Raw genomic sequence first — 27,045 nt, 5'->3', positions numbered from 1 at the left:
ACGCAGGCCTTGCAGATTTTCTACAGCAGAGCAATGTGATTCAGCAAGCCTCAGCGCCACACTAACCTATAGAGAAGCATGACAAATTTTTCCCTTTCTCATCCAGCTCCTCCCTTTCCCACTTTGTTGTCCACAGCCCGTTCTCCTCCTTCGAGCAAGTTTATATAGTTTCCAGTGCTCTGGTTTCTCAGCTCACTTCTGTTCCTTGTCAAGCTTACCAGTTTCACCTGCAGTGCTTTTTTTTTTTTTTTTGCCTGTACTGTTTTAAATTATTTTTTCTACAAGCCTGTAATATTTAAAGATATTTGTCAGTCTCTAGGTTTGCGTGCATTTGTTAAGGAAAAAATCAAACTATATGATATACTTATGCAGAAGTCTTTTCCTTGCACTCACACTGTCAGTAGTGTAGGACTGATAGAAATCAAAGGTCATGGCAGTGCATGCATCCAAGGTCTGTTCAAATGAACAGTGAGTTTTTGGTTTTTGGGGAAATGTTTAAAATAACACTCAGCATAGCACCAGAATGGCATATGCCTGGTTGGCATTGAGTTTATGATTCACTGCATGGGTTACAGCCTCTACACAATTCGTTTCTATAGGAGGGAGGACCTCTGCATATCAGGTTATTATCAGGATCAGGTTATTATATGGATGTTTTTTGTATCCCTGTAATACCTAATACCACCTGGCAGAGATTTTTTTTTTCATTTGCTATATGTTGTAGAATGGAAAAAAAGTATATTTCTGATGTTGTTAACAGTCAGCTGTCAGGTGTTTTAACTTTGCAGCACAAAGGGAAGATATTTGCTCTTCTCTACCAACTTTCATCCCTTGACTCTGAGAAAGGAATTTCTCACTTAGGCAGGACATGGCCTTTTCCTGTCAGCAGCTGGGAGAACGAGGATTGCGTTCTCTAAACAAAGCTCAGCCCTGTTGTCAGGGCTCTCTTTTCAGAAAGTCTCCAAAACAATAATAACAAAAAGGCAGGTTTCAGGGAGCATTCCTTTAAAACACCTGTGTGCGCTTCCCAAAGCAGGATGATGAGTGCAACATCCTTGCAGTGCAGCGCGTTCCAGTGGTGTATCTGGGGCTGCCTCTTTGAAAACACCCTGGGCACATACTGTAAAGAAATTCAGGTGATTTCTGCAGTGCTGCAACTGCTTGTTGTCTGTTTCCTTAAACCCCTGAGAACAGACATGAAGGAACTCTTTCAAACAGTATTTTTCTTCCCTTTTTTGAAAACGTTCTTTTGCATGTTACAGACCTATGCTACACACATAGCATTATTATTGTTAGTAAAGCAATGGTGTCACTTGGCAGTTTCAGTCCAGCAGAGCTGACTCTTTTTAACATGCTCTCCATCTTCTTTCTTGTGCATGGCCATTGTTTCTTTGACTATTTATTGTCTACATTGACTCTAGGCTGAAAATATTGCTGTCCACCTTCCCCTATAAATTAACAACTCACATGTTTGTGCATACGTGGCAATTCTATGGTAAAGGCAAAGCTCTCCAGCAGTGCGTAAAGAAAGAGCTTTAGAAAGGAAAATGTTACTGTTCAGACAGCCAAGTCCCAACTGGCAGAAGCTACCACTTGCAAAAATTATGTATGTTGAATGTGGGCAAAACCCCAAAATTATGTTGTTTGTTGTAACTTCATTTTGAGTCCTTTGAAAGCTCAAGATATATATATATATTTAAATTAAGTCACTCTTTCTTTCAAGCTATTGATCAGTCTTTTGGAAAAACACAAACAAAATAACAATGATTATATAGATGGAACTGAGCATCTCCATAGTTAAACTGCATTAAATAATTAAATCCATAAAAATGGATTATTTTACTTGAAAAAGATGCTTTCTTGCCCTCATTTAAAATAATCTCAGCAGAGATTAGAAAACATGGACGGAGCCACAGTGCAGTTTTTAATGTTGCTTTGTTCCCCTGATATTAAGCTATTGTGACCAAAGAAATGTGCTGCAAAATCAGGTTCAGTGTGTCGTAAAAACAAAACATTTTAATTTAGCCCAGAGCTTGCTGCAAATTCTGAATCTCCAGAGTTAAGAAAATACTGTAGTCTCATTATTTCCAAAGCTTCTGTGTCTCTTCAAAACAGTGTATCCCCTGAGTTCCTTAGCATTTCTACAACAGCAACTCTCCTTTTTTTTCTTGTCTTTTCTTCTCTCTGGTGACAACAGTCATGGTTTCAGACTGCCAACAAGACTGATCCTGTATTTGATCCAAACTCTTACTCATATTCTGATGTCAACACAGTAACAGCAACACAATTTTCTTGATTAGAGCTCTGCGGAGGAAAGGCCTTTTGGTTTGGTGGAGAACTAACTAATAGAGTGTCCTGATACACATTTTGTAAATATTATGTTGAAGCGTTTTTAGATTATTTTCTCTTTTGTTCAGTAGGTCAGATTAGAATTTAAAATGTTCTGAAATAAAAAGGTGAAAGTATATAAGAAGTGTTGATACTCTGAAAATTAGAAGGTGTGGACGAGTCTTGTCTTTGCACTTTTGGGTAAACTTACACAGACTGACAGAAGGTGAGTCTGGAAGGAAGTTTGAGTTGTCTCCTCTGTCCGTCTACCTGAAGGCAGGTACAACTGTAGCTAAGCTATTTCTGACATATTTGTCTAAATGTATTTTAAAATGGGCACAGGCATTTATTCTGGTACCTCCATAGACAACCTGTTGCCATTCTTAATTACACTTAAAATATCATTTTGAGAATGTCTGAGATCTCCGTTGTGTAACTTCAGCTGTTATTTCTTCTCCTCTGCAAGTACATGTGGAATAAAAACGTGTTTCATCTTGCTTCATAGAGACCTTTTCCTTACTTCAGAGCTTGGCCCTTGTCTCTAGACTAAACAAACCCTGTCATTTTAATCTCTCCTCGCAGTTCATTGTTTTCCCATTTGTGACGAGGCTTGTTGCTTCTCTCTGGACTTTTTTCACAAGTTGCTGTCCTTCTTGAGAGATGGTGCCCAAAGGAAGATGCTGCTCCTGAAGAAGCTTTCCCAGCCCCAAGCAGGAGGCTTGTTTGTCCTGTCTTACACAGAGCAGCCTATGGATGCCTCCTGAGACAGTAACTGCTTTCTCATACAATATTATACTGATGGCTTGATTTAGTCTGCGACCCACTGTCTATTGCTGCAGGTTATTGACTGAGTCAGTTGTTCTCTGTGTTGTGTTTGTGTGGCAGATTATTACTGCTTATTCTTTGGACTCGTCCTTGCTGAGTTTACGGTATGTCAGAAGTGTCTCGGATGGATCTGTCATCAATGTGCATTGTTACTGTTGTCAATAATCACTACTGTTTTTATAAATAAGGGAGCTTGGGGTCAGGCTGAAGCTAGAGGATATGGTCATTTCTGGGGCAACATTTGAAAAAAGAAAACAGCAAACCTGTGAAAATAAAAAATAATAATTTGCAACATTGCTTGACTGAAGCCAAATGATAACAATAGTTCCTTTGCATTTGTATGATTGTTATAAATCACATGGTTAATGAACTTGTAACTTGGAGATATGAAAGTGTGTGGTCCATATGCACAGCTTGTCTCAAACACATGTGAAGGAGGATGGCCGCAACAGGCAAGAAAAGGATAGGCAGAAGCAACGGGTGTTGAGAAATTGCCAGCTTGCAGCAGGAGGAATAGTTCTTGATGCTACCATAGCTGAGCGTCCTAAGTGTTTCTGGTGGTGTGGTCCCACTCTAGGAGAAAGTCACTCAAAATTAGTCGTGTTCCTCTTACTTTCCACTGCTAAGGTGATGTAATTCTTTGGAATTTCTCATCAAGTGAAACAGCATTTTCTGGTTTCTTTTGTTTGGATGGTTGATTTTGTTTTTGGAAAGGAGATAAAACAGTTTGTCTTGTTCCAGGTAATAAGGGACTGAAAATAGATCCTTCAGTCTTAAGATGTACTACTAGATATATTCATTTAACATAGAATCACAGGATGATTTGGGTTGGAGGGGACCTTTAAGGACCATCTAGCTCTGATGGGGCTTCCACAGCTTCTCTGGGCAGCCTGTTCCAGTGCCTCACCACCCTCTGAGTGAAGAATCTGGGTATGTCTTTGTTAATAAATGGTTATGCCGGGTGTTAAATTAGAATGACTACGTGTACATACATAGAGTAAAAAAATGTGTGGAGTGGTGCAGAGCTGACCTGAGACCTTATTAGCAACGTAGGCATAATGGACGGGCTCAGTGCTATCAGCAGAAGGCAGGGGAGGGAGCTGGACCTGGGAAGTGTGGGGTTGGGAGACAGGGTAGAAAGCATCCTGCTGCTGGGTGATGGCAAGGGTTTGTGTGGGACGCTGGGCCCACTGCTGCTCATGGTCTGCTCGGTGTTCATGATTCTGCTTTTGGTACCGGCAGCTGCCTCCGTAGCAGAGCCATGCCTGCCAGGCACTGCAGCCGCGTCGTGTCCCGCTCTGCTCGGAGAGGTCCTCGCCCCCCCGGGCTGCCGTCCCCTGTACCTGCTTCCTGTCACCCCCAATTTCACATGTCACTATTCTCGCTAACCTTTTCAAATAATCCAAAGAATATGTGATTGACATCTGAAACAACACATTTGTTCCCAGTAGCAAAGAGTAGACCCAGAGTAACTTATTGTAAAGCTCTGTTTTTACCAGACAGCAATCCATATTGAAGCTTATTAAAGTCATGTGTTCAATTTTTTCATAATTGCCCCCATTCAAACCGTGGCAGGCAGCCAACAAAGCACTAAGTGGAAGTTTCTGTCGGTCCACCTGTCTTTCTGTAGCTAACAAAGTGTGCCGTTTTTTGTCTCGTAGACGTTACACAATTCATTGTCAGAGGAACTTGTTATATATAGACTTAAAATAAATTAGTTCTAGACAAGGCCAAAGCCATTCAACTATACTTCTTTGTATAGTAAGTCATGTATTTATTATACAGAGTGACACGTTAATACTTTGTTTGGGTGGAGAGCTTATTCTTAAACCAGAACAGGCAATTCTGGTTCTTGGCCATATATTCGTCTGTTAAATATCCTAATTAAAAAGGACAACATCTTGAGCAGTGTGAGTTTTAGCAAGGGCACCCACCTATCTCTGCTTCTTTGCTTCATCAATTAATTGGAAGCTCCCCTCCTGCAAAGGTTGCTGGTTTGGGGCCATCGACCTCTGCCAAAGCCCAGTTTACAGCTGCACTTTCCTTACACTGTGCTTCAAACCACAGAAGGAAGTTAGAGATTGCCCTACATGAGACTAATTTGAGAAGTGGGAAATTAATTTTATAGACTTTCAGGATGCAAAGGTCTCTCCCCTTTCCCATCCTTCCTTCCTTCCTTCCTTCCTTCCTTCCTTCCTTCCTTCCTTCCTCAAGTGTACCACTCCTGATTTCTACGAATAACAGGTATGCATTTCATCAAACCTGTAATTAATTCATATTTGGAAGTGTCTTTGGAATTAGAAAGTTGACTCTAGGAGAAGCAACACTGGCAAAGCAAAGCAAAGCAAAAAAAATCTCCTGCTTTCTGTCAGAACAATTCATCTTGAAAATTTTCTTTGCCTGCAAGGAGATTGGCAAAGACAGCTGTTGCTTCATCCTGGAAAATGGCCCAAAACAGGTCTTCCGTAATCTTAAAAAAAAAAAAAAAAAAAAAAAAAAAAGTTGCTGCAGTGTTTTTTTGTTATAAGCAGTAAGTTTAGCAGCAGAATTTTGGATTTTATTTTATTTCTGCTATACAATTCAGGTGTGCTGAGGCATATTTATAGAAGAAAAGAAGCAAGCCAGCAATTTGGCTTGCTTGGCCATTTACAGTGAAGCGCTTCTGGATGATCTAAGAAAATTCTTCCCTCTGGGAGAGTGATCTCATAATAAGACTGGAACCTTAATTTTGGTGATACCCAAACCGTCAGCATGTGGTTTCCTTGTCCAGCTGGTTTGTGAGCAGCCAAGTATCATGTTTGGTCAGGCATGAAGGGGAGTAAAACCTGGTCTCTCTTGGCTCAACTTTAAGCCTCTCTTACTGTTATACAGAACTGCTCGCTTTTATAGACTGCCTGCTCTCCTGGAAGGCTTTTTCTGATACATTTTCCCTCTTCACTTTCTACAGAAAGACTCATAGGCTTCCTTTGACAGGGTGTTGCCCCCATTTTAGACATTTATATTAAAACTCTTTAGCAAAATTCATTTTGAATTACTCAAATTCAAATGCAGGGATGCATTGCTAGCTTTTTGTTGTTGAGGAACTTGAATAAAAGAGAGGAAAGAAAGGATATTGAAGAGGTTTTCAGTGCTTAAATTCTTGTTAAGGTTGGGTGTGTGGCTTGTGTCAGGTGACTGGGCATATGACTCGTCCTTTGTCTAACAGGTTTTTTGGTTTTAAATGTTTTTACAAGATGGATTAACTTTTGTGACCTGTTTTTCCAGGGTGAACATAAAAGTGATTCAGACAAAGTTAGGCCTAATCAGGATTAGCTCCTTTTGTTGATCTCACTGGGAAGAATAACCAAGATGATTTACTGTTTTGTAGATGGAACAAAACAGAGCAGGATAAATTTACACACAATTCAATCTAGCTACTTGTTTGAGCAATGCAGAAATTTATCCTTTAGTTACACCTGAAGTATGCACATTGATCTAGCATGAAGAAAAGAAATAATCTCCCATCTCTGCCCATGCAAAGACATTCATGCTCACTTGGGAGATCTGGGTTTTGATACGTGCATCTTAATTCCTTTGGAAAGACCTCCCAGTATCTTGATGATCTGCTAAATAATTTGAAGACTGTTATAAACACATTTATTAAGCACTATGGTCTCAGTCTATTCAGGAACAAGAAAATGGTCTTCTTACCAAAGCGAGGGGCCTTAATCTAAATTTAACTAAACAGGGATTATTTGTCTAAGGTCTTTCACACAGCCATACTGTGGGGCTCTTTCACCACAATAATGCTCGCTAAGATCTCTATGTTGTTTTATCCCTTCTGAAGGAAATGCCAGAGCTTTGAGTTTCATTTTCAGCACCTCCCCATAACATATCTCACTGTTTCTATACACTTAACGTGTCTGTTCACACGTATGTCTGTCAGCATCTATGTAGTGCATGAGAACAGGCAAAAAGTTTTTGACTTGAAGGCTGCACTTCTGTCAGAGCAAAAGGGACTGAGATGGGAACTGGAGGCCCGTTTTAAAAATACAACAGAGACATGCACAACAATTGACAGCTCAATTGATCAGATGCAGAAGTTTCCCACCCCAAATGATCTTTTGTTTAAACTTTTTGAAATCATCAGATTTGATTTTTTTTTTTTTTATACAGCATCCCAACAAAGTGCAGCGTTCTGTCCTCAAACACAAATAATCCTGGTGTGTCTTGAGAAACAAAAGACAGAGTTTTGACTGAGCTGATTTCTGCCCCCCCCTAGTCCATCTTTCCTTCTGTTATTGAATAAAGGTGAACTCCTGGATGACAGGGAGGAGGTAGAGAAGAAAGAAATCAAATAGCAATTTTGCGTCTGATCTACAGAGCATGGAAGTAAATTCCACTGCCAAACATCTGAAACTAACCCCAAAAAGAAAGCCAGAGCCATTTTTTTCTGCTCCTTTACTGCTGTTTTTCACAGCCCAGGTCATTGGCAACAAGAAGTTGAAGTACAGGCAGAATTATTTTTCAAAAGGGGAAACACTGTCAGTGTGAGCCAGTTTTATCTGTAATGCTATTACTATGAGCATTATACCTACAACCCCCCATTCCCAGGTTATAACTTTTATTTAATGTTATATAAATGAGGGTTAATATCTGAGCTGATGAATGAAGAGGTGTTCTTTGCAGACGTTTTTTGACAAAGTTTAACTCCCCTTCTGCTCAGATTTGCTTCAGTCTTCTTATTCTGTGGGGAACGACATCCATGTGTTCTTATCCTAGCAGAATATAGTAATGCAAAATGCAGATCTCTTTGGAGAATATAGACACTTTCATAATTTGGTTCCATTTTCAGAAGTAAGGGTTTATGAAAAATAATATATTAAACTGTTCGAAGTAAACCTGTAAATTCCTTTAGGTTTCCTTGCAGCACTAGTAATGGCAGTCAGTAGCAATTATTTAAGATTTGCTCCATAGACTTTATATGTTCTCTATCTAAATATTTTTCTGTATTAAGAGGAAAACATCACAGAGAAAGCAGTATAACGCTGACATTTTGAATACTAAATGTTGAAAAATATAAACAAATGCAGAACTTCTAATACATTTTAATCTTAAAAAGATATTTAATACTGTGAAAATTTTAATGGAAAAGTAATTTGCATTGACTTAAATAGTGACCTTTCCAGATAGACTGAGAACTGGGATACAGAAAAGGAGTGCTAAGGAGTTGCTAGCAGTAGTGTGCTATGGGAAACAAGCTAAAGTTACCCTTAGAAGTCCATACTGGGAATGAGGCATGCTGGCAGACCTGGAAAGCTTTTCCTATGGCTGCCATGTAGACTACTGGAGACTTCATGCATTAGGACTGTTTAACTGATTATATAGTCATAAAGGTTGGAAAAGACCTTCAAGGTCATCTGGTCCAACCACCCCCCTACAACCAATGTCACCCACTAAACCATGTCCCTAAGCACCACGTCCAACCTTTCCTTAAACACCCCCAGGGATGTAATGTTACATTTGTCTGATATTTGAAGCTAAAGAAAATAGCTGTTTTACTAGCAAATGCAGAATTTATTAGCTCGTAGCCGCTTTACACACAGAGCTGCTCAGAGTTTGAAAGGCTGTGGTGCGTCTTTGGGTATTGTCCTTCAATATAAATCCCAAGCAGCACTGTGCTAATCGAAGTATGAAATGCCCTGCAAAGTTTGTGTGTTTCATTCAGTCTTTGCATCAGAGGACGTTTTGGAAAGAATGGAGTGCTTGAATGCAGGGTTTGCTACAGAAGGATTGTTTTGAGAGAGTACTTTCCTCCCTCTTAAAATACTGCTTTTCTGTGTTGCGCTGGGAAATAGCGTCCCCTCTGTGAAACTTTTGATCCAGCAGGGCTGGCCTCAGTTGTGACTGAAGTCCTTGTTTCTTGGTATCTTGGTGAGATGCAGCTTGTGTAAAATAGAGGTGTCTGATGAAGTCTTGAGCACAGAGAGGATGGAGGATCAATGATGTGTTTTAAATGGGGCTCATTATGTCACTTAATTTGCACATCTAAATGGGGCTGGTTTTATTTTTTTTCTCATAACTCTGTAGATACTTAAGTCAGTATCTCATTATTATGGCAACAAGTGTCTATAGGGACTTCCTGTGAATTTTCTAAGTGCTGATCCCCCAGCATTTCTACCTTTGAAAAAAAGGCACTTTCATTTAGCTTTAACTTATATTTCTTTTCAGTCTAATGCTTGACCTTAACATCCTATTAAAATTTACAGCTACAATAGGAAATTCTTAATTAACATCATTGTCCTTAGTTTGCTTCCTAGAAGTCTGGAAAGTGGTTTGGTTGCTAGAGCTGATTGAAAGAGTCAAGACAATTAAAAAAAAAAACAAAAACAAAAACAAAAAAACCCCTTCAAAACAGTGCAGATCAGCAGAAAAATATTTGTTTTTAAGCCCAAGATATTCATAAATTTGAGTTACATTTGAGGACTAGCTTCAACTAAACAAAAGCAGATTTTTTTAAAAATTGTACAAATAGTTCTCAGTGAAATGTAAATACTTCTATTTCAAAGTAACATTTCTGTGTAAACATTGACCAAGCTCTAAGCAACAAAAGCAAAAATAGTGATTTCAAGAAGCAGTAAATACTTTAGAAAAGGAACAAAATCCTTTGTTTCTGGGCTGAACAATAGGCATTCAAGGTGACATTGGCAGTTTCTCCGGGAAATGACTGGCAGAAACTTCCAAAGCTTATTTAAGCTTATTTTCAATATTTCCTTTCTGTTTAGCCACCAAATTTGAAAATTCCTACTGCTTTCATCCTCAAGCTTGGGCATGTGTTACATATATATATATATTTCCACACAAACTCTGTATCTGTGTTTTTTCCTCCTAGTCACATTACAGTGTCATTTGCAACACCAAACTCTTCGGGGGAAAACCCACTTGCTGCGCTACTTCTCCAAACTATTTTCAAGTTAAACAAAGCTTCTTCCAGGCCAGAAACCCAAATCACTTAGTGCCTTCCCCCAGATAGAAATTCCCTGGAGTCTCCGTTACTGAGCGCTCCGCGGGAGCAGGGAGCACTGGCGTTATAAACAAACATGGCCCAGGGCGGCCGGCCTGCAAAAATAACGTGTGAGGTGGCAGGGTAAATAGTTTACATCTCCTTCAGCCTCTGGGTTGTGTCACGGGGCTGCTAGTTGAAATGAGGCAATCTGCCATGGCCCGAAATATGCATCTTGGGAACAGGAGGAAGGATTTCTGGTGCAACGGAGAGGCCGTGCCTTCAACTACTCCTTCTGGTGAAAGTTGGTTTCTACCAATGCCCCAGCAAGCAGCCGGCTGAGGCCTGGCCCGGCCAAAGAGCATCCATGTTGGGCATCAGGAATTTCAGATACCGTGTCCCATTTTTCTCTGCAAAGTACAAGCAGGAAAGGAGTCATTTGCTTGTGATTCCTATTTTTATGCACTGTAAAATATAAAAAGTGAATTGTATATCCAAGCCGTGGGAGTACAGTATATGTCATCTGTCCTTTCCTGCCTATGTGATAGCTGTCTATCCAGCATCAAAGGGGAAGAAAGATGCTTTAGAAATATTTAGATGTTTAGAAGTCCAGTTAATGATTGTTTTTATGTAAAGTAAGAGTCTGAGTTACAAGGGGAGAAGAGTTAGGTGACTAGGCTTTGGCAGCTCAAAGAAGAGGAGAGGAACCCTACCCTAAATTCTCAAACCTCCAGTTCTGCTTTGTTTACAGTTTAAATTAGATATAAATCTGATCTTTGGGGCTTATTTACATTTAGATTTCCATTTATTTATTTAATAATCCTTACAGTCTAGGTAAGTCCCAACCCATGTGGTTTGGAAATGGAAGATGAAGAGGTCCCTCAACAAATGGCAAAGAACATTTTGGGGGGTTATACGACACAGGGATAACACCTGCTCATGCCTGCTGGCTGAGGAATTTGGAAAGAGGTGTTGCTTCTGGAAAGAAGAGCTCCATAGTTGGGGGTCACTGTTGTATGGAAGTGGAGCCCATTGTCCATATCCTAATTGCCAGGGTTTTAGATGTTCATAAGCGTGGCTAATTGCTTGAGTGCATTGTGTTCCATCTCTTCTCCTTGAATGAACCCCTGGAAAGCTTTCGTTTAGATGAAGCTAAGTGTCAGTCTCTTAAAATCTCTGAGCTAGCTTGATTGAGGAAAGGCTGCCCTTCCCACCTGTCAGACAGTCAGTCCCGTAACGTGACTTGAGAGTGTTGGGTGAAGATCCTCTGTTGAAGGAATATTGAGTTGCCCTTCACCTCAGAAGGGTGTCATGGTTGAAAAGGGAACACCAGCAGGAAGATCAACATTTGCTGTAGGGCAAACTAAGCAATGGATAGCATATCCATGCAAAGAAAAATGAGGAGAGGCAAATTCTTTGGGGGGATGAGGAAAAGATGGGAGTTCTGTGTGTCCAACATCTTGCCTTGAAATCCCAACCCTAGGAGGTGATGGCAAAACTAACAGTGTAAAGCCAGGATTTTGTTATCTAGCTTCAGGGTTTTTAAAGGGGTCAAGATTTACAGTCATTTAAGGCAAATTTTCTAATGCGTCTGTTTTGTAAATAATTCTCCTCAGTTCTCCCCAGTATCTCTTGGAGATGTTTGGCCTGTGGTACATTGGTTAAAAAGGAGTTTTTCAGTGTGTGGCTTTTTTTCTTGTTCACGTAGTTTAAAAGGTCTCTGAAGGAAGCATACAAAAAATCAGAGAACGAATCTGTTTTGCTGGACTTTTCTGGATTTGCATAAGAAATAGAACATGCAGGCAGAGTAACTTGATTGTGCTGGTTTCTTGTAAGCATGTCTGAAAAGCATGCTTTTTTTCACTTTTAATTTGGCAGTATTTTGGTCTGAGCTATTCTAATAGAATGATCTATACAAAGTGCATGTGGTCCTTGCTAGAAGTGTGCTGAGCTCCATTTTGCCGCCACTATTATGGGCAGAAACTGAATCTGCCTTTGGCAGAAACAAAAGCTCCTGAGAGTGCTCAGAGGGCACAATTTTGCAGGGAACGGAAAAAGTGGTCTTAAAACACTCGGTCAATATTATTGCTAAACCTGAAAACATTTTTTACTAGTGAAGGGAATTAGCAATATGATGTAGAACGCTATTGTTCCTAATAATCTCTTATGAAATGGGTGTGAGGTTTTAAAGTCAAGGATTTTGACTTCTTCCCAAGTCTCCCCAATATTTCTCATTTGATAATGAATGAAAAAAACAAAAGAGGACCCTGCAAATCCATTACAGTGCATTCCGGACTTTGTTTCACCTTCAATTTTAACAGCATAACTCAGTTTATTTTCAGTGTGAGCTAAGGATTAGGTGAGAAACAATCTACTATTACTTCAATACATATTTTTTTAATTGACTTTCTCTAACTGATGGAGAGAAAGCAACAGAAATTGTGTGTGTGCAAGATCTTGCCTTGAAATCCTGGCCCAAGGTGGTGGTGGCAAAACTAACAGTGCAAAGCCAGAATTTTGTTATCTAGATTCAGGGTTTTTAAAGGGGTGAAGATTTAAGATCATGTACAAACAGTTTGCAGAAATCACTGATTTCTCTCCTGAAACATAATCAGCTTTGGAATTTAATCAGCTCAATTTAATAACTTAATTGACTGTGCTGTTGAGGATAAAACTGAAGAAGTGTGTGTGTGTGTGTGTTTTATGCCGAATGTATCACATCCTACTGAAACTGCAGCAGGCAGGATGTAGAATAAATTATAAAGTGCTAATTCAGTTATTTTTGTATTTAACTATTCTTGTTTTGGATAATTTAAAATGGATATCTGATGCCCTTTCTTTAAGTATACCTTCCAGGCTTTGTTGATTTATGTCATTTATGTTCATAGAAGAAATTCTGGTGCTGGATAACAAAAATATGTAGTTGATTATACCTTTTTTTTTTTTTCCTCTTGGAGTACATTCTAGACTGTTTTGAACATAAATATCTTAACCTTATTCTGTCAAATAAGTATTACAAGCCTCATTCTTGCTTGTGTAGTGTTGGCTTGATGTTGAGGTTCACATTTTACTCCTGCTAAGAGTCAGGTTTTTTAAACTACGATTTTAAGTTGACTTCTAAGATAAAGCTAACAGAATTTATATGATGTTTTCCCCAACAATACTGCCTCTTATTTTTCTTGCTACAACTGGGCAGATGAAGCGCATGCCTCAGAGCTCAGTTCCTAAATAGGATCCTACAGCCGTAGCTCACTATCAATTTGGCAAACATTAGTCATAATTTCAGCTGAATTTCCGACTGGCATTCTTGTTTTTCTGCCGTCTGTTTTATGTGTAATTTGTGTCTGTGAACAAAGTAGGCGTTGCAGATATAAGGATCTGTAAGTGGAATATTCTAAGGAAATAATTTTTGAGTCAGATTAGTTAATTACTTATAATCTAACTATGGTATATTTTACAGAAGAAAGCTGTTAAAACTAATGTATTTTCTGATACCGCATTTAGCAACATTTTAATGTTCACATTGATTTTCTGCTGAATGCATGTCTAAATCTTTTAATTTAGTTTCCTTGGACACACTGATAACTGAAGGTAAAAAATGTATATTCTGTGCAGAGGCTGATCAACTTTTTTTTTTTTTTTTTTTTTTTTTTTTCTCCAGCTTGGGCATGGAGGTGAGACTGTTTCATTAGCACACATAGGTGGTACTTGTGTCTACCACCTTCAGTCTAAGGGGAAGCTACTTTGGAAAGAAGACTAGTGTAGAAATACAAATTATTACATGTGTGTATGTGAGTGAATTTACATAGTGATCACATTCATCCTTAAAAACTTGTTTTTTCCTTTTCATTTTCTGCCTGGCTGCAGCTCGCTGATGCTGGTTGGTTGACCCAGTAGGGTCCCCACCCAGGAAGGGGCTTTAGAAAATCGTTCCTCTATTGCAGAGTTGAGTAGGGAATTCATTTAGCACTGCTGCATTAAATGAGCAGCAATAAGAAATACAAGCTGGTAGTGAGTAATTTCAGATGACTTTATAGGAAAATAATACTCCCTGTGCATATTTACAGAATATCCAAATAGATTTTCTTGTTCCTTAGTAAAGATTGACCAGACCAATGATCAGGCTGTGTAGCATGGAAACAACCTCTTATTTGTCAGAGATTTGACCACCAACACATTCTTTAAGAATTCTGCTATTTTATAGAAGAAAGCTGACTTGTTATTATATTATTTTACCCTATATTTGGCATCTACTCCCTTATATATTCAGATGGAAATTGTTGTACAATTCATGCATTTAGTTATGTTAACAATGTTTATAGTGACTTACAGTACATTACAGTAATGAAGAAGTTTAGTTTTACATCTTTACCTAGCTATAAAATAAACTATTTTATACAAATGAAAAGTTGAAAGCTTGTGAAAATATTTTTCTTTCTCTGTGAAATTACACAGCATCTCAGCTTGAAACACATATTTGCTACAGGCCTCTTGTTCTTATGACTTGGATTATTTTTAGAGATTGAGTGGACCTTAAAGAAATGAAAATTCATCTGGATGACAATTTCCATCTTTTTAAAATAGCTAAAAAGAAGAAAAGGGAAAGAATAATCTAATTTTGATTATTTATTTCATATCTGTGGACAGCCACTGTCTTTTAATTTCATGTGAGGACCCATGCTATTGTAGTTTGGCATTAGTTGCAACTACTCATTGGCTTTCATTGAGGTCAAGGCTTCTAATTAAATTTTAGTGGGCTAATGGAAGCTCAGTAAACTTCAGATTGGATCTCAGCCGAAATCCGTAGAACGCAGCCTGTGTTCTCCTGCTTCTGTCTTCTACGAAAAGTGTATACAAGCTGCTTTCCTCTCTTGTAAGGAAGGGATAGCTGCACAAAAAATGCAGGCTGAGTCTTACTTAGTGGGAGTCCAACACTTTTTTCCCCACAATACAGTCAGCTAAGATTTTAATGATGTTTTGAGTTACTGCTGAATGCTGTTGAAATGCATTGTGTCAGACAGTCACAACTGTGGGGATTAGCTAGCAGTTACTTAAGTCCACTAGTATTGCACACAGACGGATGTACAAACTGTGATTCTGACTAACTCATCCATGCAAGACATTCCCTCCAAAGAGGTAAATATTATGGTTTCCTACATACCGACGTGGTATACTTAATATGGCATAATTTAAGTATAATTCATGGTCCGTATTGCATGTGCTTTTAAATGGATAATGAAAGTCAGGCAGGGCAACAAAGACTGAGAAACGAGTGGGGTTCAGATGGTTTTGACATACATATTTAAGGAAGTGGTGAGAAAATAAGTGAGAGAAAGGGGGAAAAGATCAGCGAGCTTGTACAAGGAAAGCGAGAGGAGTGAAGGGCTGGAAGAGTGATGAGGATATAGAAGAAAAGAGACGAAAAGCAGGTGAGAAAGAAACAGACTAGGAAAATGTAAGCTGATGGAGGGGAAATAAGTTGTTGCAAAGAAACTTGATTTATTTAAAAGAAAACTCAATGAAGAAAAAGTATTCAAACAAATATATATATATATATATTTTTTTTTTTTAAAAAAAGGGACAGAGAAAAAGGAAAAAGTGCTTAAAACATTCTGGAGCAAAGGAGGCTGAGGGAAAGCAGGAACTTAAAATATGAAAAAGACAGTAATCTGAAGAAGAGAACAGTAAACTATAGAATCATAGAACATTTTGGGTTGGAAGGAACCTTACAGGTCATCTAGTCCAACCCCCTAATTATGGGAAATGCTTTTATTTTTAAATGGTGTAAAATATGACCCACGTATTTTCCTTTTCAGAGTGGTAAAGAGGGCATGAGGAGTCTTTCTGGCTGGTACCACGTGGATATCAGCACACATGAAATACACAATATTGCAAGTGGCTTCTCCCCAGTACTGTCCATAATTGAGCTGTCTGGAGGATGGAGTGGCTGAATTTTTGCTTAGGGCTATCCTAGATGTGGTTATTGCTTTGGCTTGTTTCACAAGTCTGTTGATAAACAGCGATTTTCATTTAAGAAGTTACTTAATATGTCTTTTATAGAGTTAGATGCATATGATAACAGTGTTATACCACAGATTTCTGTTCACTGTGCACATGTGAGCAGTGGTTATGAGGACCATGGCTTTCATACTTGCATTGCATATACTGACTTTATTATATCATATAGTAGCAATATTTCTAATATTAAATATTTTCAATATTTCAAATATTTCATTTTCCCAGTGATTGTTTCAGTGTAACTAACTCTTTGTTCCTCTGATTTGGAGCCCTCGTGGGTTATTTATTTATAGTTTTGCTTCCTTCAAAAGAATCTCCACTGACTTGCAGTGAACTGGCCAAAGAGTGTGGATGCATGGCTTGCCTTCTCCATGTGCTTTTGCCTGTCCTTTTTCCCAATGCCCTTATTCCTGGCAATTCCTCTTGGGTTCTTCTTTGTTGAACAGCAGGCAGAAGAATCAATGGAAAATAAAATGCTGTTTTGTCTACTGTTTTCCTCAGAGCAAGCAATTTACGGTACAACTGGTTTTATCATTTCAGGACTGTGTGGTTACAATAGGCAGATATCCTCTGGCTCTGTCTCCTTTCTGTATTTTGTTATCCTGTGCTGTATGCGGAGTTTCAGGCCATTCAAGACAATCTGGACGGAGCAGGGGAAGAGTCTAAGAGTCTATATGCTATTCTTGTGCCAATCCTTTAACAACAACGCTTTTCATCTGCAAACAAGAAACACTTTTAAAAGAACATTATTGTTTGCATCAATGATTTGCAGGTGGGCAGGCTGCATTGCAGAGCAACTGGGATGAGATCCCATAATTAGGTAGTCGTCACCTTGGGATGAGAATACACATTCTGTATGTCATAGCCTCGCTGCTGTGCTATGCTTTCTTTCCCTCTTTCTTTCTTTGTACCTGAATGCGAGCATGCAAGCTAGTTCTTATTTTGGCTCTACAACAAAGCTAAATGAAAGCACGTTCAAATGTTTAAATCATTTTAATGGCAGTGGGTATTCATCTTAAGAAAATTAAATCTGTGTGATCCCACTGAAGGCCAGAAGGATTTGTCTAGGGAAGGGTATGAGGTCATTTCAGGAGCATGAGGAACCACAAGTCCAGGAGAACACCTGCTTTAGGAATACTGTCCTTCTAATTCATTTGGGCTTGCCTGCAAGCTGGGATCACCCATATAAATCCATCAGACCCTACTTGGAGAATGGTCCCTTTACTCTATATTTATGGGAACATAACTCTCTTAATCTCTGTGTCGTAGTCTTTACTACCATATGATGAAATTGAATATTTTTATTGAACCTATTGTGTAGTGCCAGTGGACCTGAATAGGAGAAGCGATACCAGATAGAACATAAAAGGAGTTTCTTTTCTCTTTAGATGGGCATAAGGGAGTTCAATATTACCAGAAAAATGGCTTTGAACAATGCTGATAAAGAAGAGGTTTAATGAGGTTGGGGTTGTTTGCGGAAAATTAGTCCGCATTAGGGTAATATTCCTTCAGGGAGCGTTTATAATGCCCGCAGGAATGTGGGGGGGGGGGATAGGATTTCAGCGCAGCCTCGCAAGCTTTCAGCTGCCAACACACTGCACACCTGCGTGTTCCCCAGGCTGACCTCCAAGCTGCCTTGAAAGGCGCTGGCATCTGGAAGCACAAGGAAAGATCAGGTTTTTAATTGCTGTGACAAAAAAAAAAAAAATCCGTCTTTTTCTCGACACGTAGAATGCCTTGCATTTTGCATACTTTAAAGGATATTGGAAACTATTTTGTGGTTACACTTTTTAGTGGTTTGGTGCTTTTTTTCTTTTAATTTTCTTAAATTAATACCATAGAGATCTCAAAGAGATTTGACAAATAGATAAATAGTACTCAGTAAAAAAAAAAAAAAAAGGGGGGGGGGGTTAGTTGGCAAGACTCAGGAAAATAATTTCATACTCTGTTGCTTATCTGGGCAAGAATGTTCTCCCTAGCAAGTGCAGATTCAGGCATGACAGGTTCAGCATTTATCTTCCTTGCAAAGGTCTGGGATAGCATCTCATTTTCAAATTGTAATGATGTGGAGATAAAATTTAAATACCATTCTACAAGGATTTCCACTTTATAATGGTATACTTCAAAACTGTTATCTCTGGTAGTAACTTGCAAACTGTAAGTGCATGTAATTTGCATTGCTTGGAATTAACTGTTTTGTAATTACACTTTGATTTGTGTTCCTTTATCAGACATTTCAGAATGGTTAAGCTATGCTGCTTATGAACTTCCATGTCAGTAATTTTGCAGTATAAATTTGTGCTTATTAAATGCACACATTTTCCTTTTTGGAATTTAAAAGTGACTCACTTTGGCATCTGTAGCTTATTTCTTGCAATCTAGTTAATTGAGTAGCTTCTCTGTTTATCTTCAAATGCAGATAAATGGCTTTCAGAGCAGTGTTTATAGCTTAATAGTTCCTGAAATAAGAGTCAACATTATCTCCTAGACTCTACCAGTCATAACTAATGATCCCTCTGCTTACACTGTTGAGCAAGTAAGGAGACACTGAACCCAGCAGAGAGCAAGGGCCCGGTGCAGTGGGAGGATAGTTTGTGTGTAATGGCGCCTAGCAGACAAGGCTTTCATGGCTCGCTAGTGTTAATTGGGAACCCAAATTTGTCCTCAGCCACCTCTAACCTCCTATCACTGAACTGTTCTTCTGCAAATACGGATGCAAACCCGCGGATAAGTTTACATCACACAGTGGTCTCGCTTCTCTCATCATTTAAAGTAAATAGGATCAGTTTGCTCTTAGATTTGCTTCAGTTTTGTCCATCAGAGTACATTTTGCCACATAAAATCTTTGCAGATATTGGGGATATTTTTAATGTTCTAAATGGCATTGGCAGTGAGCCTAAAGGAGGCATTGTGTTGAGGGCTGAAAGAGGATGAGAAAATAATTAGGCAGCTGGCAATTACTGCATTTTGTGCTGGAGTTGTGTTTTTTTATGACATTTTTAATGTATTAATGAAAGTAAGATGCCTTATATATATATATGTGTGTGTATATATATATATATCTATATATATATATTTCTTTTTTCCTGACAAGCACTTTGGCATGGTTCCTGAATGTAGAGTGGTAGCCTTTCCTTTGTAATAGGGTTAAGTGCAAGCTTCAGGGAAAAAAAGAGAGGGAAAAGAAAGGAAAAAAAAAGAGTAGATTTAGCACTCACGAGAAATGCTATATTATTATTACCTCTGGAACAAAAGTTGCCTGTTTATCCATGAAATTTAAATAACAAAGCAACAATGCTTCATTGCCTCAAGCATAAATGGTCTTCTATACTTCTGCCAATTTCCCTATACGATCTTTCACCTCAGCTCTTCAACTTGCAAGAAAGATATTTACTGGAAATTACAAATATAGGTGGTGAGAGGTCGATGTCTACTTGAAGAATTTCAGCCAGGACAATGTTCTGGATTCAGAAAGGCAATTGAACAGCCAGCTCTTCCTGACTTCTGATGAATTTTAACTGGTGACTTGTAAATCAGTCTCCATACCTAGTTTCTAGTCTCCACAGCCATCTAGTCCACCACTTTCAAAAGCTGATTAAACGTAAACATTTAGGTGGGTGACCAGTTGGAAAAATAATTATATATGAAAGGTGTTCCTACTTAAAGATTTTTTTTTTATCAGTCTCGATTATGTTTCAGCTTCCATGTATTTCATTGTTTTTCCAGTCTTTCACCTTTTTTTTTTTTTTTTAAATAAGTTTTGATCTTTGTTTTGGATGTTCATATGAAAAGGTGTGCGGATAACATAGGGTTAGGGCACTTGCTTAGGATATGGAAAACTGCAGGTAAGTCCTTGTTCCTCCACACACTCATTGGTAGAAGCTTTGGAGAAGCCGTTGAATTTCTTTGTCTTGAGGTTTACTGATCCATTTTCAAATGATTTGAGCTTGGGCTCTGGTTCTTGGAGTTGAGGAGTGTGGGCTGCTGGTTGGACTTCCCCTCCCCTCCCCTCCCCTCCCCTCCCCTTCCCGACTTGTTCCAGGCTGCAGCTGAAGCAAAAGTCAACACAATGCAGAGCTTTTCCCCTTGGAAAGCCTGGGCTCACATGTGAAGTTGAGCTGAGCTGTGAGCTAACCGGATGAATAAACCTGTGACCTTTGGGTCCTCATTCCCTAGCTGTAAAATGAGATGTCACTGGGGAGCATGGGTAGGGGTGAGAGAGGAGGGCTGTTTTGCATCATTTTGGTTGTTTTAGACTTACCACATTATATATAAACCTCCTGAAGTTTAAAGCAAATTGGCTTTGTAATTCGTTGTAATTCTGTGTGCATCCTCATTTTAGGAGGAGAAGTCTGAAAGCACGGAAATGACGGTAGGAGAGGCCAAAAGGCAGGGGAGGCCTCCTCATTCCTTCGCATGCAGCCATCCCAGTAACAGTTAAAAAAAAAAAAAAAGAAAAAAGAGGACAAGGCAACAAATGGGATGCTCTTAGAGAGATGAACAGGAGTGTGATGGCTGCTAGGAACACCACCGCGAAGTTCAAGCAGTTTTGAGCCAGCCCATCTCATGACATTGCCTTGACAGAGGAATGTATGTCATTTATCTCTTTCACATGGTGCACATGATCTTGTTAGCATATACCAGTGGTTCTCTAAAGTAGGGATGCAGCTGGAACACACCAAATGATATGGAGGAATTAAAATACAAACATCGCCTCTGATAGCAGAGAGTAGTCTGCTAGTATTGAATAGCTTGAAGAAAGTGTGGATAAGACTGTTTTAAAAAAAAGAAAATAGAGCATTTCCAAGGGTTATATATATATATATATACACACTATTATTATTATTATTATTATTATTATTATTATTATTATTATTAAAGGAAATGCATTTGGTTTATTTTTTGTTGCATAAAGTCTTGTTTCTTCCTTCTCCTCTATAGATCACATTGAATATCCGGATACCTATCTTTGATTGTTGCACTAGGAATTGTACTGCTTTCACTCAGCATCCTGACAAGGGAGCCCTTCTGCACAAAGTCAATTGAAAATTTGGATAGTTCCTGATTAGTTTTGAACATTTTCTCTGAGGAATATAACTCTTCTAAACACATATTTTATCTAAAGAAAATAAACTTTTTTTTTTTTTGAAATAATCCCACTGGTAAGCAGCAACAGCAATAAACTTTCCAACAAGAAATTGGATACATAATTTTCAAAAGCTCAGATATCTCATATTTTTGTTAGTAGTTTCCAAACTTGGAATTAGATTAGATGACAATGGAGTGGAAATTAAAGTATCATTTTGTGGAGAAAAGCATTTAAGTAGAAAATCCCATGAGCATATTGTGAATGCAGCATCTCATGTTTACAGCTTAATATCAAAAAGAAAAAAAAGCTGATAAGAAACAGTATCTATAAGTCAGCTCCAACAGTTATATACTAACTTGGAAATGGTAGTTGTTATGTGTTATATGAAGGAGGTATTGTGTACTAAATGACTGTTATCTGGAATAAATGTATATTACAAGATTATTTTTGCTTGTGTTAGAGTTAAAATCTAACTAAGTTCTTCCCAAGATGTGAAAAAATCAATAACCTGTGACCGTTGTTTTCTTTTTAAATAATATTTTTTGTTAAATACATTTGCAGATCACAATTGCAGGGTATTTTTAATACTGGTTATCCTATAAATATCAGGATAATTGATTGTTCTCGACTATCATGCCTCCACCTTGGAGTTAAATATTTGCTGTCTTTCCGGCAAGGGACCAGATTTTCCTTCTCTTTGCATATAGTTATTGTTAAGTTTCCTACCGTTTTTTGGTGTCACGCTCTCAAAAGCTAGGTATCCTAGCAGTGACTTGAAGACCTCTTTGGTGGCCCCTTCTCTTTTTTTTTTTTTTTTTTTTTTTTAAGAGAGAGAGAGAGCAAATCCCTGCCATCTGTTTTAATTAAACCATCATCTCTTCTCCAGTGGCATTTTTTATTTTGCCTACAAGGTAAACCACAAGAAGTCTAAAAGCCATCAGCCCTTCTCTTGATTGAGCTGACTGGAGACCTTGTGTTGAGCTAGATAAATGAGAACCACTGTGGTGTATCCCTGGCACAGGCAGACCCACTTTAAAGGGAGCTGGGGAGCAAAAGGGGAGCACCAGTGTGCATTTCACATCCTAACTTTGGAACCTGCTTGTAGTCATCTGGAAATAGTTACAAATCCTGTATTGCTCAACGTCTCCATTTTATTTGTAATTCCAGGATTTTCTTTTACTTTCACCTTTCTACTGTCATATCCTATGCAGCCTGAATATTGCTTTGTGCCTGGTTGAAATAACATTGTTTGCCAGCTTACAATCAAAGGGAGTGCTGAGAAAAACAGCTGAGCTGCATTAGGCAGAGGCAGCCTGGACTGCATTTCTTTGCCGCCGAATAACACGCCACAGGTGCAGGATTAGCCCAGCGCACGGTGCTGTGTTTTCTTAGCTCGAGCCCCCTGAACCATGCTCTGCCTCCTCACATGACTCTCATCTTTGGGGAATCTGGCAGCTATGTAGCGAGCCCACAGAAACTGCCTATAAGTAGATGGCTTAGCATTCCAGCTCACAAAGCACTTTTTTCCCCCCCTTCCATTTTCTTCTTTTTTTCTTTTTTTTCTTTTTTTTTCCCTTTTTAATTTATTTTTTTAAGAGTACTTTAAAGAGACTTAAAAAAGAAAAAAGAACAATGAAGTTTTGCTGAAAGGTTATAGAGGGAAACATGTGATTGGGGGAAAAAAAAAAAAAAGACAGCTTAGCTGGAGTAAGTCATGGCAGCGTGGGGCTGTCCCATGGGGCAGCAGGCAGTCTGATGCTTGCTACGTGCCTCTTCTCTCTGCTCTTCTATGGCCATGGCGTGCCAGGGGCATTTTGTGTTTGAAGGTTGTGTTGCACCCTTCTGGGGAGTTGTCCTGAAGATCTGCAAACACTTAGGTGCTTTTTTGTCAGTTTAGGTTTAAGGAGAGAGGTAGTATATTTCCAGAAAGAATACTGCAGCTAAAACAAAAGATTTCCCATTCTCCTTTTAGTGAAGAAGAAGAGATTTTTAGAAGTCCTGATACTTGGCATTCAGCCTGACAATTTAAGAGGGAATATACTTTAATATTAATCTCTGCTTTTGAAATTAATTTAAAAGTATTTTTTTTTAGTGATAACGACCAAGTTTGATGCCAACTTTGCATTTTGAGCATAAATTATAGAGTCGGGACTGGTTTTAGCCTTAGCAATAGGCACCTTTCTGTCTAATTTTAAAGTTATGATGGCAGTGTATAACACGTGTATGTTGGTGCTTATTAAAATCAGCATCTGTTCTATACATCTTAAACACTAATTAAAAGGAGAAATACCAAAATAACTAAAAGAAATGTATTTTTTCTCCCAGAGCTTGTTTTCATCGCTGTTCATATATAGCTGGGTGCTGAAAAAGACCAGTTTTACATTTGTCCAGAATTGTTTCTTGCTCCAAACTCTGTAGAGAATGTTTAAGAAAAGGTAGTCACACAACTCTTAAAACTTCTGTTCAAGGAGCCGTGCATGTGGGATACAAGTTCTAGTGTTGTTCACAATAAACATTTCTTCCTTAGACACATATGAATATGATTATGTTAAAAAACAAGCCTACCAAACCCAGTGGGTCTGACAGCACATTCCCTGTCTTCTGGAGGTGGCGGTGTGTGGCAGCCTGCTGGAGGGGACCAACTGATGCTTTGGTGGCAGTGCCATCTGGGGTGGATGGCACGTGCAGATGAGCTCAGCAGATGCTCTGAAGTATGCAGACAGGGAAATGCTTTTAGGCTGCTCAAACACTTTGGGAAAACCATAGCACTTACGTCTGTGGTCAGAATTGATTATTGTTGTTTCACGCATGCAATTAATTTTTGGTTTGCAATAGAGATGCCTTCCACCCCCCTTTAAACGGGTTTATTTGTTTTCTGTCAAAGTGAATAACTCAATGGCATTTTATGTTGCTTTCAGCCGCGTTTGCAGAAGACAAGTTTTGTGCCTCAGTCCTCCTTCTCAAACACAAAGATCTTCTTCATTGCATACTATTTCTATCCATGCAGCTCAGACTCCTATTCAGTGTGTGTGGTTGGGCCAACAGTAGCAGCAGTCAGTTCAGTTCGCTCTCTGCTCTGGCAGCTGAACAGTGCAAGAATTTATCCTGTCACTTGTTCAATTACTTCAAACGCTGCCTGGCCTGGTGACTTGGCAGGGTGGCATTTGCCTTGGGGTAGAAAAAGTCTTGCAGATACTCGAGTGCTTCATTCAGCAAAATTGAGTTGGTGAGTGTGTCATAACCACACGTGATTTAGGGGTGTTGATGGCATCTACCCCTGAAAAATGATCAAAACATACTAGTGCTTGCTTCAGATACCAACTAATCTGCCCTCCTGGCAGATAGATGGGCACCTGATGGAAATTCGTAGGGAGCAGATGATTTGGGAAGCACTTGTGATGAGCTGATGGATAAACCAAGTTAAAAGTTATATGGAGAAACGGCCCCAAAATGGAGCTATGATTCGTTAATGTTTTTATATAAAGGATTTGGATGCAGGACTCGAATGCATACTAAGTAAGTTTGTGGATGCCATTAAACTGGGAGGAGCTGTTGACTCCCTTGAGGGTGGAGAGGCCTTGCAGAGAGATCTTGACAAATCAGAGGGCTGGGCAATCACCAACAATGTAAAATTTAATAAGAGCAAGTGCTGGATTCTGTACCTAGGATGGGGCAACCCAGGCTGTATGTACAGTTTTGGGGGTGAGAGGCTGGAGAGCATCCCCACAAAAAGGGATCTGTGGATTCTGGTTTACGGCAAGTTGAACATGAGCCAGCAGCGTGCCCTGGCAGCCAGGAGGGCCACTCATACTCTGGGGTGCATCAGGCACAGCACTGCTAGCTGGTCGAGGGAAGTGATTGTCCTGCTCCGCGCTGGTGCGACCTCACCTCAAGTACTGTGTGCAGTTCTGGGCACCACAGTACAAAAAGGACATAGAACTGTTAGAGTGTCCAAAGGAGGGATACAAAGATGGTGAAGGGTCTAGAGAGGAAGGTGTATGAAGATCGGCTGAGGTCCGTTGGTTTGTTCAGCCCAGAGCAGAGCTGGCTGAGGGGAGGCCTCATGGCGGCCTGCAGCTCCCTCACGAGGGGAGCGGAGGGGCAGGTGCTGAGCTCTGCTCTCTGGGGACAGCAACAGGACCCAAGGGGACAGCATGGAGCTGGGACAGGAGAGGGTCAGGCTGGGTGTTAGGGAAAGGTTCTGCACCCAGAGGGTGGTTGGGCACTGGGACAGGCTCCCCAGGGCAGTGGTCACAGCACCAAGCCCACTGGAGTTCAAGAAGTTTTTGGACAATGCTGTCAGACATGTGGTCTGATTTTTGGGTGGTCCTGTGTGGAGCCAGGAGTTGTACTCAATGATCCTTGTGGGTCCCTTCCAACTCAGGATATTCTGTGATCCTATAGAATCATTTAGGTTGGAAAAGACCTTCAAGATCACCAAGTCCAATCATCAGCCTAATCTACTGAATCCTATCACTAAAACATGTCCTTAAGAAATGCCATTAAAAATAGCACATGCTTATGCTATAAAATAGCTATATAACAGCTATTTCTTCTTCTTGTGAACTCTACACAACTTGTTAAGAGAAGTGAGAGGGAACAATTACATAGCAGGATTGAAACAGGAGTTTGAGAACTAAGAAGAAGGTTGCTCTCTAGGCTGATCTGAAGGTATGTCACATCTACTGAAGAACAGCCAAAGCAAATCAGTCAGAAGGGCACTGGCTCCTGCAAGCATGGCAGGGGCACATGCTCATTACACTTTAATGTACAGGTGCAGTTTTTGGCGTTGGAGTGAGAAGAGCTAGCTGATATTTTTATCTTCCAGCCACTATATTTTTCTTGACTACAGGGCATAACATTCTTGGGTTTCTTTTCCTTGGAAAAGGGAAGAGGAGCAGTGATGATTTATTAAACGTATCTGAGAGTGCCACAGGGTGAAGGCTGTCTCTTGCTGCTTCTCTTAAATGCTTCTCATTCTCCTAATGCCTCAGTCAATCAGAATACCATCTGAAATAAGAAATAAAAATCTACAGCTTGTCCATTACAATCTTTGATGCCTTCTTAAAGATCAGATAGCAAAGCATAATTCAGTAGTAACGACATCAGATTGTATTGCTTCCTGTCTGAAATTCTTTTTCTCTTGCTAGTGTTCAGGGAGGTTTTCAAGATCGCTTGCAAAGGCGTTGACAAAATATCACAATGGTGGCATTCAGTGTTTGCTGCTGGGAACTGCAAGCACGTGTGGGGATTTGCAGTTTAAGAACAGAAGTAACAAGCTTTGGTCTGTAATAGCAATCTTCTTTTCTCTCTTTCCATGAAAAGTTGCTGAAGGTAGTGTGGCACAGACCCTTAATACTGTCTGCAGTTTAACAGCCAGACTGATCATCTCACATCTTGTTATCTGAGCTTCCATTCCCTGTTTTGATCCAGTGATGCTCGTAGATGGGGTTTTGCAGCTGAGCTTTAGCTGGTGTAGTTCACGAGTTTTGATTACACTAGCTCGACAGTGTCCCAAGATGCTGTCAAGGAAGAAATGAAAAAGAAAGGTTTGTTACATAAAAGTGATGAGAGATAAAAATAACCCCCGTCTTTCAAAGAAATTGCTTCAGCAGTTTCACTGAAATAATTAAATTTGTTTTCTGTGGTAAGGAATATTGCAAATTTGGCAAAGACATGAAACTATCATTTAATGTGCCTTTGTATACTGTAAGCTACTATTCAGTAACTTAATTTCCATTTGCGGTTATCTTGAAAAGTAGATGTAGGCATTCAGTGTGAACCAAATTGATAAATGAAACTA

At 39.4% G+C, this 27,045-nt stretch overlaps 1 protein-coding gene across 2 annotated transcripts in view; it reads left to right on the top strand.

Moving 5' to 3' along the window:
- BMPR1B (bone morphogenetic protein receptor type 1B) overlaps positions 1–27,045 on the top strand; it is a 275,469-nt gene that overhangs the window by 211,931 nt on the left and 36,493 nt on the right. The gene's annotated exons all lie outside the window — the stretch shown is intronic.

This window comes from Cygnus atratus, chromosome 4 (assembly GCF_013377495.2).
Source record: "Cygnus atratus isolate AKBS03 ecotype Queensland, Australia chromosome 4, CAtr_DNAZoo_HiC_assembly, whole genome shotgun sequence".
Classification (NCBI taxonomy): Eukaryota; Metazoa; Chordata; class Aves; order Anseriformes; family Anatidae; genus Cygnus; species Cygnus atratus.
The sequence above is the reverse complement of the archived record's forward strand: the minus strand, read 5'-3'. Positions and strand labels throughout refer to the sequence as shown.